The sequence below is a fragment of the Camelus dromedarius genome, chromosome 21 (assembly GCF_036321535.1).
Source record: "Camelus dromedarius isolate mCamDro1 chromosome 21, mCamDro1.pat, whole genome shotgun sequence".
Taxonomy (NCBI): domain Eukaryota; kingdom Metazoa; phylum Chordata; class Mammalia; order Artiodactyla; family Camelidae; genus Camelus; species Camelus dromedarius.
The window spans coordinates 16,288,391-16,303,630 of NC_087456.1; the positions used below are offsets into that span (position 1 = coordinate 16,288,391).

At 38.4% G+C, this 15,240-nt stretch overlaps 1 long non-coding RNA gene across 1 annotated transcript; it reads left to right on the top strand.

Annotated features, from left to right (window-relative positions):
* Positions 1-3,588: 3,588 nt before the first annotated feature.
* On the top strand, positions 3,589-12,931 carry LOC135318753 (uncharacterized). The gene is made up of 3 exons (XR_010377074.1): positions 3,589-4,433; positions 6,375-6,478; positions 12,772-12,931. It is a non-coding gene; the product is annotated as an uncharacterized LOC135318753 (long non-coding RNA).
* Positions 12,932-15,240: the final 2,309 nt, after the last annotated feature.

A 15,240-nucleotide genomic window follows, 5' to 3' on the forward strand; every position in this document is an offset into this window, starting at 1 on the left:
TTAAAGAGTAACTGGCTCTCTACCCCTTACAGCTCCCTTAGCAGTCCTGCAGGCAGATCACATGGGCACAATAACATCTGAAAAGAGAGTCAGCCAGTCTGCACGCAATGGAGAAAGATGCAGAACTCAACCTCCTGCCTCAATGATTCCCCAAGATTCCTCCCCCTTTTTGCCCTTTAAAAACTGTCATTGCTGAACAGAATCTCTGGAGTTAGTCTTGGGATGTGAGTCTGCCTTCCCTGAAGGTCGTGGTGCTTCTGATGAAAGCATCTTTCCTTTCTACCATCACTTGCCTCTAGATTATTGACTTTTGAGCAGTGAGCAGTCGAACCTGAGTTCAGTAACATTTGTGACTCTTTGGGGATGCCAATACTGAAGACTTTTTTACCAATAATTATACTTGATTAGATCCTTGAACACAGGGGCTGGCCACATTTGCGTATTTCTCTTCTGTTTCCTGGCACCTAGTATGTGGCTAGGCAAAAGGTAGGACCTCTAATTATTTGTTAAATGTGTTTTTGCAAAATACAGATGATATTATTTCTTGATCAAATGGAGTTAAGCTTAGGCCATGTCCTGGGCATACTTGGGACTACTAAATACCAAGAAATGCTCTGCAAATCTTTGCAGTTTCATGATGCCCTGACTAGTCCCTGAAAGAATAAACTATGTAGTGTTGCTTGTTATAAAGAATTTGGAATCTAAATTTGTAAGTTCAAATATTGCCTTTGCTTTTATGTGATCTCGGAAAAATCTCTTGGTCTGCGTTTACTCATTAAATTGGGTTGAGAGTTCCTACGTACATTTGATACCCTTGCAAATTTCAAATAAGACATTGCATGTAAAAGAGTTTGGCAACTGTGACCTTGCACACAACTATCATCTATTATTTCACATTTGAAGGATGTGAAAAAACCAGCAGTCTTCCCTCCCAACTTCCCTCTTTTCTTTCCTTCTGTTACCAAATGCAAGTTGGTGTGCCCGACCCACAGTGAGGCTGAACAAACGAAAATGTAAGAGTTTGGGGCAGAGAAAGGTTTATTGCTGAGCCAATGGCTTGTGCCCAAAAAGCCCCAAGCTCCTTGAAAAGTTTGAGCAAATCATTTTTAAAAGCCAGGTGAGGGCGTGGCTTCCCAGGGTATATGATCACCTTATGCACACTTCTCTGATGGATGCTGAGGGAATACAGCTGTTAATATTATCAACCCTTAGGTGCCAGAAGGTCTAGGGGCTACATGCTCATGATCATCAAGTAGTTAATTTTTTCCTTTCGGTAGTGGTTTTTAGCATTTGAAAAACTCAGGAAACATGCATGAGATACTATCTGGGCACTTCCAGAGGAGGTACAGCAGAGGAGATGGGGGAGGGAGTCTGTCCCAGAAAAGCCCCGCAGGGTCCTACTTGGTTACTAACTTGTCGGATATCTTTTCTGGATTTTCAAAGTGGTTAACAATTAACTTCTAGCTTGAAAACTTATAATATAATTGATTAACATCACTTTAGTCTTATTTTAATTTACTACTTGGAGCTTCTTTAGATACCAATGATGTTTAAAAATGATTTTAATGCTGTTAAGAATAGGTAACTAAATTTCCTAAGTAAATAAAATAACTGTGGACTAAGAATGCCGCCTCCCATATCAAACAAAGGATGCTGTGGCTATCAAGCCATCAGCCACTGTAGTCACCTAGGCAGTGAGCCCTGAGGGAACTGAGGATGGAAACAGGATACTGGCTCTCGATAGCTAAGGTGCATATCAAAGGAATGGTTTGTGAGCCCAGACTCTTGAATCTTCCCATACATAGAAGAGTGCTAAATTCTTTAACTTGAGATATCTAGTTTCTTTAATTAACAGTAAACGTATAATGTTCCCACTACCTGGTCTTTGTTGCAAAAACTCCTATATATCCTGGTTCCTCATTTACCTTTTCGGAGCAGGCCATTAAAATCCTCATGAGACAGGAAGAAAGGGGGCAGGACACAGCCACTAAAGGAATGACACAACATTTAGCACGAAGATGGCAGAAAAGTCAACTCCCAGTAGACTTTGAGGCTCAAAGAGGCAGGAGATTTGACTTCCAGTACACCTTGATCTTCATTATATGCTCACTGTGATACATTAGCATGGCAAATGACACACCCACAGGCTCCATGGCAGTTCTGAGGCTGAACATAAAGGTCAAAAAGTGAATGGTGGCCCAATTCCTGGGCATCCCAGTCCCTTCCCCAAAGTAGTTGGAATAATCCTCCCACTCGTTAGCATACGAAATAACCAAGCTTAGAAAAACTAACAATCCCCACACCTTGTGGCACCCTCCCTTTTGGGTGAGAAAGACTGCACTCTACCTATGGAGTGTGTATCTACTTAAATAATCACCCACCCCATGCCTTGTGGCCTCTCTGGCCTTCTGAGATGGTCTACACTCGGTCTATAGAGTGTGCGTCTCTCTGAATAAATCTGTTTTTACACTACTATGGCTTGCTCTTGAATTATTTCCTGTATGAAGCCAAGGACCCTCACTTGGCCAGGTGCGTCCCAGGGACGCACCTGAGACCTGGGACATGGCCATCTTCTCGCTCCCCATTTTCCTGTGTCACTCAGAAAGTCTGCCAAATAAACATAATTCTCAACTTTTAGGTTGTGTATTTTTTTTCAGTTGATGTAGGGATAACATTTACAAAGAGGAAAATTTTTATGTTATGTTAAGAGATTCTGTTATAGTGAACACTTGCAAACTTTTATACTAAAGGCGAGGACAAAATTTGCCTTTAAGGATTTCCTTGGGAAAGTGGTAGTTTATAGCATTAAAATCTGATTTTTTGTGTTTGTGCCAAGGATGTTTCCTTTTTATCTTTTTCCATAGGCAGCAATAAGGGCATGTTAAATATCATTGAGTTTGACCTCCTGGGAGCTCTGGGTGGTGCATAGTATATGCACACTTTGAATACAAATGCTGTTTGACTTATATGGTCAACACAGAATTTTGGAGGTTAGCATTTTAATCAACCCTAATCTCTTATTATTTTCTGATTCCCCCACCTCGCCATTTTGTGAAAAAAAGTTCGAATAATGAACTTTTGAAATGACAGCTACTGTTCTCTCATGGAGATGCATGGTCTCCATGAAACATAAACGCAGCATTATGTGTAGTAACCCTTCCTAAACCCTATGTCAAGCATATTGCAGTGTTCAACGTGATCCATTATTAAAGGAAAGAACATTCCATTCTACAAATACTTACTGAAGAGCCATGCTTCTGCGGGCAGGTTGGAGGGGGTAGTGCATATGGCCATGATGTTATCGTACCTCTAAACTGAAAATTGGCTTCCATTTTTCCCCCTCGTTTAAATTTTCTTTTTTTGGGGGGGGATGTGTCTCCCAGCTGCGGAGCTCTGTGGCCAGGGAGAGGCATTCATTTCCCGCCGCGGAAATTAGGGAGAGAAGGGGCGGGGCCTGGGGCGGGGCCTCGGGCAGGACAGGGGGCGGGGCCTCGAGACCCGAGTGGGACTGAGGGACTGTGCCATTGGCGGCGCGGCAAGAGCGTGCGGGTTCCAGGGCGGGCACAGCCGCGGCGCGGCGGACGTAGCGCGGCAGGTGCGCGGTCTCCTTTCTTTCAGCGGTTCGCCCGCGGTCAGACTTGCCCCGGTCCCAGCGCAGCAGAGGCCTGAGCGCCCGGGCGGGCCACCGCAGCACAGGGAACCCGGACGCGAAGCCGCAGAAGGGCACAGGCGATGCCCAGCACCGAGGCGGCGGGGACGCGACGCGGAGGCACAAAGAGGGCGGCGGTGGCCGGGAGCCGGGCGAGACGAAGGCACGTTGGACCTCAGAGCCTCGGTCTCCTCCTTCCTGCGGCTCAGGGAGACCCTGCCGCGGGGGCAGGAGGGGCCCAGCACGTGTGCTGTGGGGCGGCCGCCTCCGGCTTCTGACCAGCCACCGCCTGCTTTTGGCAGGTCCGTGCTTCATAGGGAAGCCTTTTACTTCCTGCTCACCTGAATAGTGAAGTTGCTATTTCCTGACAGGCTCTTAAAAGGGAACAGTCATGTCTGTCCTAACTCGTCTCAAGAAAGACCTGCTCTATCCATTTCTCCCAAGTATCTTCTCTACATCCAGGGTCACGCCTGGCCAATAAATTCCTTTCTTGCACTGTTCGCTAAGCCATCATTCCTTTGTCATCTCATGGAATTAAAAATAACAAGACAAACCATCTATTCTAGGACTGCTCTGACACAAATGCCACAAATGGTCACTCCTGTTTACTGACGCGACCAAACCTGATATGTGCTATTAGAAAATTAATAAATAATGAAATAGAACATTAGGGCTAATTCGCACCTGGTTTCATGGCCCCATCAAAACTGTGTAGCTTGGAGATAGTGAAGATGAGAAAGAAGACCAAGGGCACGCGAGACCAACGGGTACCTGTTCTCAGCAGGTATGGACTGACAGGTGCTGCAACACAGGCCGGAGGGTCAGCTCTCTGGTAAACGTCAAGTGATGTGATGAGTTTATCCTTGCTTACGGGCCTGTAGGTCCCAAGGCTTTGCCTTAAGCGCTCACTGGTAAAGTGTCTGTTTCCTGTTGACTAACTTATATTGTTGATTATTAAATAAAATATAGAGTGTAAGAATTTAAAAAGTAGGAAAAAAATAACACGGGTAGGTTTGTGATAAACATTTGAATGACTAAACATTTCAAATTACATTGAAAAGCTTAAAATGTTATGTTCTATTGCTTTAATAAATAGGACATCTATAAAATAGTACTTACATGATGTTTCTTAATGAGCATGGCTACTTCATAGTTGGCTAAATATTGATATTGTGGTAGTTAACTTGACCATATTTTAATTTTCATTTGTAGGCTACCTTTTACATTTATAAATTCCTACACTTAAGTAGTCTATTCATTTTACCTGCTTCTTCTCTTGTTTACTTCTCCTCCCGTCCTTTTACTGAGTGATTTAAGTGAAAAGGAATGTTTATTCTAATACTTATTAAATAAATTGTGAAAACACAGCAGCCAAACATAAACCCCCCCAAAAGACCATTTTTTTCAGGAAGAAGATTGTAAAGTGCTTCAGTTAATTTTTGTGAATTTAATGTTGGTGAAAAAGCATGTTTTTCTTCTTTGGACAGGTAACATTCATTTGTATATTATTTTTATAAAAATGAAAATGTCACCATAATTAAGACTGTTATTCATTAATATTAATGGTTGCTCTTCCTAGGAGCATTAGACTTTGGAAATATATTCATTTCATTTATTTAATAAATATATATGTATATATACGTGGGTATAGATCTACACAATAGGCAGCCACACTGCGCTCTGGGAGCATCAAAGATGCAGTGACTTGTCTCCTTGACGGGATAGGGGTGGGGGTGAAGGAAGAGGGACTTCACAGGAGGATTGGTAGAGTTCTGAAGATCATAGGACCATAAATAGGTTGAGGCTTTCTTTTTCTAAAAAAAGAAAAAAAAGTGTATTCTTGGAACTTGCATTACATTTTAATTTGCTGAGTATTTCCAAATTTGAAATTTGGTACTCTTACAGGATTCCTTTTCAGGAGGTGCCTGGATTTTGCTGACCTCTCCAGGCAGAACTTTTTACTGTGCAGGGTAAAAGTGCAGAGTTAGTGGTCTGAATACGGGCATCACCTACTTTATATTTGATGGTTGCATAATTGGTCAGTGACCAGTAGATATTTGTGTAACAGTTTCCATGTATTTGTTTCATCCACTCTTTTTTTCCAAAAAAAAATTGGTAGGTTTAACCTAATCTTGTAACGGGTGGGCAAATGAAAGTAAATAAAGAGATGAAGCTTTCTCAAAGTCAGTTGATTCATTCAGAGTCAGAGCCAGAAATAGAGGCTGAATTTACTGATTTAAGTCTGAGAACATATAGAGTAAAAGTTGTTTTAAAAAATATTACCTAATTTAAGGCCTTCACTTCCGAGATTTTCCAGTTTCTATTTTTAATAAGGTGGATTCCTTTAGTTGTGGAACAACTGGCCTTCCTTGGGATGGAGGAAGTGTGATTGCTGGTCACAGTGAAGCAGATTTTCTCTGGGCATCTCTCGTGGAGACTGTTCTTATGGTGGTAGAGCAAAGCCAGATGGGCACAGACCCGTTTCTCAGCTGTTGTTTGTTTTCCTGTCATCTGGCAACACATTTGGTTCTTGCCCATCCTCTACTATTTTATGGGTATCTTGGAAATTCCCAGAAGCCTGGGACCACTAGCTTAGGGAAATTGTTTTCTGGCCTTTTTTGCATGTCTTTCCATGTCTTTGGATTATTATTTGCCAGCTGCCTATAAAGAAGTTGATCATTAGCCCTATAAGCTTCCATGAACATCTTTTACTTTTAAACCATAGAATGAGGGTTGTCAGCTCTGCAAGAAGGAACAGATGTTTTTCACTTTTACTGCCTTTCAAATGTATGGAGAAAAGTCAAGTGAAGAGAGATCTCCGTGGCACAGGTTTGTGTTTCTTTGGCAGATATAAAGACATTTAGCAGCGATGGAGACCAAAACTTTATCTTGTTTCAGCTGTTAAGGACCTGATTATATCTTAGGCCATTGCACTGAAATCTTTCAAATATTAATTTATATTAATGTAACAAGTATTAATTCATTTGAAATATATCTTTTTCAGTACTTACTGGAAAAAACTGCTCTGAAATTTGAGATTCCTTTAAGCGCAGAGTATAGCAGAAGCTTGTTAATAGAATTTTGCAGTTAACGTTTAGACATATATAATGTTAAATTTGTAATGCCGCATCACTTTTGATAGGAATCTTTCCAAAGTCAATTATGTGCTTATCGGTCTTTTAACACATGGAATAAAAGTTTAATCTGTTTTGAATAGCTTAATGTCATCTTCAGACACATAATTATTACAGCCTATGAAACTGTTGGTGATGCCCCCAACAGCTGTTGAAGTGAGGCTGGTGGCCCCAGTCAGCTGTTTCAGAGTTTTTGTATCTGTGTAGTTTTCTTGACTCTTTCCTTCCTGTCAGCTAATTATTCTTAGAGCTCTCTTTAGTCCCAATTACTTCTAATTTGATTTTTCTGATCAATTTGTTGTTGGTCTGTAATTCCTGTAATTATGATGTTAGCTGTAATTATTGCACTTCTGCTAAATGGCCAAGCTCTGTTTTGGTACATTACATAATTATTTCGAATCCTTAGAACAATCTTGAAGTGTAGCTGTTTATCCTTCCTTCTCCCAATGAGCAAACCAAGGCTCAGGCAAGTGAAGTAACTTGCCTAAGGGCATTAAGCTAATAAATGGCCCATCTCTGATAAATAAAACCGAGGCGATCAGTGAGCTTTTGGAGGACTAGCTAACTAACAAAGGGCTTGTGCTTTAGAATTTGGATTGTTCTCATTCTAAAGGTTATCTTAATTTTTATGTCAATAAAAAGAAGGACCCACTCTATTAGTATTTTCTGATACAGCTTGTTAAAGTTATTAGACTGATTGGTTAAGGCCAGGAGTAGACTTATTTCTGGGAGTAGCATCTGACAGAGTGTATATGTGCCTTTACTGTCTAATAAATGAATGAAGTTCCAAAAATCATTTCTGATCTATATGAGGCATCATTCTTACTGTATCAGGAAAGGGGATTATAAGGGTGCAATCCTTTTTCCTATATCTTGCGTTACTGGCTTCTTTATGTCGGAATGGAAATTTGGCAACATAGGCTGAGACTGGGAGCACTATTCTCAAGTCATTTTAGTTTGGTCTGAAATGTCTTTCTCATGTTTCTTTAAGACTGTAGTTTGCATTGATGGCAAGTACCCCTACAGGTTCAGTGATGGGTTTTAATGACTGATTTTTGAGCTGAGGACTGGACTACTTCTAACTGCGTTTAGGCATTTGGATAAAAGTCATGTGTATTTGAACTTGAACAGGTGCTTTTAGGGCTATGTTTCCTTTTGATTCTATTACAAAATGCTGAACATACTATAGCTGGGTGATGGTGGCAGCAGTTACTCTACTGTTATTTGAGGTAAATCTGCAAACTCATAACTCAAATAACTTTTCCTCATACATATGAAGATGGAGGAGTAATTTTAAATTAATAATGTGAAGGTTAAATGTGCCAACTAAGGAATGTCACTTGCTGCTTGATTCTACAAGAACTGGTCAGGAGCCATTGTAGTTGCTGACCTGCAGTACACCTTGAAAATAATTCAAGGAGGAGGTCAATAACAGATTACACATATATAGGAAACTGCTGCTAAAAATAACACTGGTTTTCAAAACTAGTCCCAGAGTCCTCTGTACTATTAGCAATTAACTGAAAATACTTTTTATATTTCTGAAAAAAATAGGTCAAGGAGTAAAATAATTAGCAATAAGATATTTACATGGTTTAAAAAATAATCTGTTTCTATGTCAGCTTCAGCTTTTACTTGAAAAGCTATGCATATGAAACAGATGGCAAGTTTTTACTCAAACTGAAAAACACAGTTGGTGTAAGGTTTTGGTCACTGCATGCAATTAGCTTGGGTACTCCCTAAATGAATGGCAGAGTTACTTTACTCCTAAAAGATATCTTAACTTTCACTAACTTAATTACATTTTATTTTAATTTGGTAGATTTCTTTCTCACTAACTAAAGAAATCAAATCTTGCATTTGTCACTAAGTTAATATTGTAAGTAGGTTTGAAAGAATTGTGAAAACAAATGTTGATGGTGTGTTTATACAAGCAGCATTCTGGAAAATGGTATCTCAGTGTTCCTAGAAAACTGAATTACTCCCCAAGTTTTCAGAATGTTTTTGTTTCTAAGATTGCCATACAAAGGAAAATCTGTTCAGTTCATTAAATTGTTGACTCTACATCAAGAGTTGAAATGTGCACACTAATGTGCTTTCTTTGATCTCTCATTTGACTGTTTATCAAAGCTGATTACAGTTTGAATACACAAATCTTCTTAGCTTCAAAATCATGTAAAAGTGATAGATATTAGGACATTTTAAAGTATTCTCTGCTATTCCATTAGGTTTGGTAAGAGTGTCTGTTTTTGTGTTTTGTTCCTTAGGTAAGAATCAGTCTTCCACCACATTGGATTAAAGTATTTTTCAGCCAAAATTGTCATGCAGTGAAGCACGAGCTGTTTTAGCACACATCACAAGGAATCATTATGAACAAGTGAAACTCACTTCATTCCACTCACCACAATTTAGGGGCTTTTATGCTTTTTGAAAAGCTGTAAGTACGTGCTTTATCTACATACAATGTTGAAATGTGATAAAATAGCAGTTGATGTATTATTCAGTTAAACATTATTATGTGTTATATCTCTTTAAGAATTTCAACAGCTTGATGTCCAAGAGTTTCAGAGGGTATTTATTTAGTCCCTGCTAATTATTGAAGGCAATGTGCTAAGTATTTTGTATATGTTAACAAATTAATCTTTTGCCTAAAATTATGTAGCTAATTTTAGTGGCAGAAACAGGAATGGAACACACACTCTGTAAGATATTCTAGTGTTTTTTAATTTCATAAATCATCTATGTGATTCTTCTAAAATAATCCAGGAATTTTCTTCTAATTTCAACCTTAATCTCTGTATTTTACAACAAACAAACAAACAAATAAAAAAACATGCTAAGGCAAGTAGAAGAATGTCCTTCCTGAAAGTGGTATGTTGTGGTGCTTTGTTGTTTTCTCTTAAACAAACTTTATGTGGTTCCAGGATTGCTTCTGGAAGCAAACCATTTTCATGCTAAGCAGCCCAGAGCAGATTTTATAAGACAATATGTTCATGTTGGAACCTTTTCAAAGTAAAATTGTAGAACATTTATTCTATTTTTTAATATGGCTAACCATCAACCAGTAAGTTTATATAAACAATCTAAAGCACAAAAAGGAAAGGGGAAAAATCCCTCTGCTGCCAGCTCAAATGATTCTTGTTAAACTCTGAAAATCCTGGCAAAGAGTGGCAGCATGACACCAGATTATGGCTTTGCAGATACTGCACAGACCTTTGCATAAAGACTGCCTTGAAGTTGTGAAACATTAACCAGCCCAAGCTGGACTATTGTGTTTTAAGTAGCTGTAGGGGAGCAAAACTTGCCACCTGAAAATGTCTCTTTGGCATGCAGATTACTTTGAGCTGAAAACAATCATGTCCCAAAAGACTCAGGAAGAAACTTTGCCCTTTCCCCTAAGTGTGTAAAGAATGTAGGTAGCTGATCCGTTCTAGGAAGGGAGCTATCACCATAGGTAACTATAGTATGAACTAGGTGTGTAGACAGAGTGGAACCTGGCAAAGTCTGTTAGGATTCCTCTCTGTGTCCCATTGTCTCCACATGGCCCAGCAAACATTTTTTTAACCAAACATTTGCTTTTCATCTCCAAGTGAATTGCCTTCCTCCCTTTGAAGTCCCGAACCACTACCCCCAAACTGTCTTTTGTTTTTAGCTGATGGTAATATTTAAGGTGAGACTTTTGGCCATTTGGGGAATGACTCCGTTTTCCTAGGTCTCTCCTATGGATACGTGCTATTAAACTTTTGTTTGATTTTCCCCTGTTAATCTGCCTCATGTCAACTTAATTCTTAGACCATCATTCCAGTTCTATAAGGATCAATCCTGAGGGAAATTCAGGATAGAAAAACCCAGAAGCATTCTGTGCTTTGGATATATGGGCTCCCAGATAGTTAAGATGCATATCTAGGGAAGAATTTCAATAACACCTTATTCTTGCATCTTCTCATACAAAGAAAAGCATTAAATCATTAACTTGAGATGGCTGTTCTTTGTGATTAGCAGTAATCTTTTTCATGCTTGACTATGTTAGAGCAGGCAGGTAGCTAGATATGAGCAGAGAAAGGGGGACACAGGCCAAATGGCAGAGAACCATACATCTTGTGAACAGCGAGGGTCCTTGGACAGACCAAGAAAAACAGGAAAACCCCAACTGATGAGAAACCATATATTCTGGGTTGATAAATGTCCTGGGGGCAAAGAAAGGTGGGATGAGACAGGAATCTCTATCATTTGAATTTGACCTTTTTCTCATTATAACCCCAACTGAATGCAACCTTTTGTTCATTATGACCTCATCCTGATCAAGACTAAATAAGAACAAAAAGTCCCTCCCCACCCCCCACCCCAGGAAGGTGGAGCTGGAATGAAGGTAAGGAAAGACAACCTCCCTGCCAATGAATATTCCGCCTATTCATTTTTACACCCATATAATGAGCTTGCCAAAGAAACTCCGGGCAGCTACCCACCTGGGTCTTCCCACTCCTTCCTTGAGAGTGTACTATCCATCCCTTAATAATTCCTTGCTTTGCTTTCTTGACTTCCATGTCTCATTTCTGAATTCTTTCTGGCAAAACTGACGAGACAAACTTTTCTCACTGACAACAACTGTATGTTTTTCCCAGCCAAAAAAAAAAAAAAAAAAAATCTATCTATCTATCTATCTCCTGGCTCCTTCCTTATCTCTTCTGGAGCAATTCCTCAGAGCTATCTGAGAGGCTGTCTCCCAGGCTATGGTCCTTATTAAGGTCCCCAAATAAAACTGAAACTCACTGTTCTCATGTGTGCACTTTTCTTCAGTTGACACCAGCCAAGAGAACCTACAATGATAGGGAAAACTTTCTTTCCCGACATATGATAGAGAAAGCTTAACGTACTCAGATGACCATGGGTTTGATTTCACGTGCAGTTCTAATTTTTTGTAATCAATTTGTCCTTTTCTATCTTGTCTTCTGATTTCTCCAAATGGCCACAAGTTTGACCCAAATGGGAATGATTATAAAATGACAACTTCTACTCTCACTAGCTCCATCTTTTTTAAATTGATCTTTTAACTTTTTGTCTTGTAGCTCAGTGATTTTCAAACTGTGTGTCACAGACCATTAGTGAAGCATGAAATCAATAGACTTAATATAATGAAAATATTAGAGAACATTGCATGAAGTAAGAGTATTTTTGAAAACTTCATGTTAAGTGTGTGTGTCTGTGTGTGTGTGTGTGTGTGTAGTAATACATAAATTCCTAGAATGCTTAGTGGTCAAAAAATGAGAAAGTCGCTGCCATACATATTTTATGTGATGGATTCCCTATGTTATTTTAAGTAATTTGAAAATAGTAATGTAATCTCTTTCCCAAATTTGATCTTTAATTTTGTGTTAGGCTACCATTCTTCATTTTAGACAAAAATGATAGCAAATAAGTGATACCCTTTCGCCTCCTCACTTTTATTTAGTAGAAAATGTTAGTAGAAAGTCTTGCACTTCTGTAGAAATAATCTCTGGATCTGTTCATTTGCGGTCTGTTGTGGAGAGCACTAGTGAAGATGGTCACATGCCATCTCTGTTTAATTTTTTGACATAGTTTTTGCACCTTTTCTTGAGAATTATTTTCAACTAATGATTGACACTTAAATCATTGACAAACACATTTGATGTGAATATAAAATTAACTAGTGTCTTGTTTTCTCAGTTTAATCTGACTGACAAAGAAATTATTGAAAAAAAAGAATTACTTAAGATCTAAAAATTTTAGTTGGTTATTTAATATATTTTATCTGTGTCAGTATAATAGTATTAACTTAATAAAAATTAACTATAACCTATTCAACCATATCTATTTATAGATTAAAAATAAACTTCTGATTGGAGTATATTAGAATTGATAATTAAAAATTAATTAAAATATGTTTATTATTTTCAGATCATATTTTGCTTCAGATAGTATAACTGCTTATCATTTATCTCATCTCCTATTCTTTTCTTGCATTTTCAGCCTAAATTGACCAAGAGACAAAGGAGAACTTATTGATGATAGAGACTCATAAAATGTGAGAAATTATTTTCCTTTAATATATAATATTTGTTCTCAGAATAAGCTTATGAAGTGCTTAGTATGTTTCATCGCAAGAAACCAATCATTAGTTCAATTTTTATTTTCAAGTGTAAAGGAAAAATAAACTAATATAATAGTGTACTTTAATTTCATGTTGAATTTCTAAATTTTATTTTGGTAATTCTGGATGTTTAATTCTGTTAAGTACCAAATTATGTGATTAGCTTAGCACCTCCTCTTTTGAATAGGATTTAGGACTGTGGAAATATAAGAGAAAGGAAGATAGCAGGAAACTGTTTCAAGATGAAAAAGGGTGAAGGGTTTTGTTATAAGAAACTATTGAGTGTCCACATGCAAAATTAGAGTCGAGGTAGGAAGCCCTGAGCTTCCCACACATATGCCCTTACTTCCAGAATGGAGATTTGCAATCATGGGTGAGCATAGAAAAGTATCTCAGTAAAGAAGTTGTGATATATATCACACACAATGGAATACTACTCAGCCATAAAAATAAAATAATGCCATTTACAGCAACATAGGTGGACCTGGAGATTGTAATATTAAGTGAAGTAAGCCAGAAAGAGAAAGAAAAATACCATATGATGTAACGTATATGTGTAATCTTAAAAAGGGACATAAACGAATTTATTTACAAAGCAGAAACAGACTCACAGACAGAGAAAACAAACTTGTGGTTACCAGGAGGAAAGGGGGAGGGGTGGAGGAATAATGTAGGAGTTTGGGATTTGCAGATACACACTACTACACATAAAATAGATGAACAACAATGTCCTACTGTATAGCACAGGAAACTATATTAAAAACTTTGTAATAGCCCATAAAGAACATGAAAAGGGATATATATATATTTTATATATATATACACAACTAAATTACTATGCTGTACACCAGAAATTAACACAACATTGTAAACCAACTATACTTCAATTAAAAAAAAAAAAAGACAGGAAAGTATCTCAGAAATCTCCCTGCTTCTCTACCTCAATTTTCTCTTCTCCTTTCTCTCTATATTAGACAGCGTTCTCCAGAAAACAGAACCAGTAGGGTTTGTGTGTGTGTTTGTGCGTGTAGAAAGAGAGAGAGACTGATTTTAAAGAATTGGCTCACGGCAGGCTGGAACTTCTGGAAGTTGTTGATATTACAACCTTGGGTCTGAAAGTGTCTTGGAGACAGAATTCCTTCCTATCCATAGTCTTTTTTCGTGTTGCCCTCAGTTGATTGGATGAGGCCTATCGACATTAAGGAGAGTAATCTGTTTTTCTCCGAGTCTACTGATTAAATGCTAGTCACATAAAAACATACCTTCCCAATAATGTCTGGACTGGTGTTTGACCCAAAACTGGTTACCATAACCCACATTCAATAAGGAAATCTGATTACTCCTGAGGGGAAGTTTTGATTAAAGAAGGTCTCTGCCATTGCTTTGTTAGACAAGATCCTATATAATCTGTGAACAGATATCACAAGTTTACTCGTTGATGATTTAATGTAAAATATTGTCCTGGGCAAATTGGTAAACAGAATTGGCCAGTTTCAGTGAAAAGAAAAAACTGAGGTCAAGGCCTTAAATGATAACAAGCAAAATCTCAGTGAATTACATGAATGAAATGCTGGATAATGACGAAATTGTTCATGAAAGAGCCATCTTTTATAGTTAAACAACTAGCTCTGAAATGAAAAACTAAAAGAAGAATGATGGATCGTTTAAACCATTCCTCAAAGAAGTAAGTCTCCGTACTGTGTTTGTAGTCGTCGTACATGACCTGGACCACAGTCAGCAGTCATTCTGTGTGGGAAGGCGGTGTGACCCTGGCCTGATGGCCTTTCCAGTCTGGATCCTGCCTTCTGCATTTGCTAGCTCTGTGCTTTGGGGCCAGTACCATAACCCCAGGATAACAGTACCTACTTTGTAGGTAAGAATTTCGTGAGATAACTCTTTGCCCCATGCTTAGTACTTAGTGATCAATAGATGTTGCCATTTTATTTTCACATTGCTGTGTTATTTTCACATTATTATCATATTCAGAGATTACAAAAAGTTTGGTGATAGACGTAGAAACACAGGGTCAGATTCCAATCTCAGGCTATGTATTGGTTCATTTTGTGTTCCTCACTGGCTCCATCGAATCTGGATTAGGCAGCCTGGCACGGTTATGGAGCACAGATTTTGGTATCAGATCTGTATATCTGTTCCAGCCCCAAGCTGCTAATATTGTGGCTCTAAGAATTTATCATAACTTTTGAATCTGTGTCCTTCTCTGTGAAATAAGAGAAACAATACTCACATTGTAAGTGGGTGGAGCTGAGTCCCAAATAATTAAATTTAATGAGTTAAATGCATATGTAGAATACCTATCTCATGCAGGTGTTTTGAAATCCTCTTCTGCA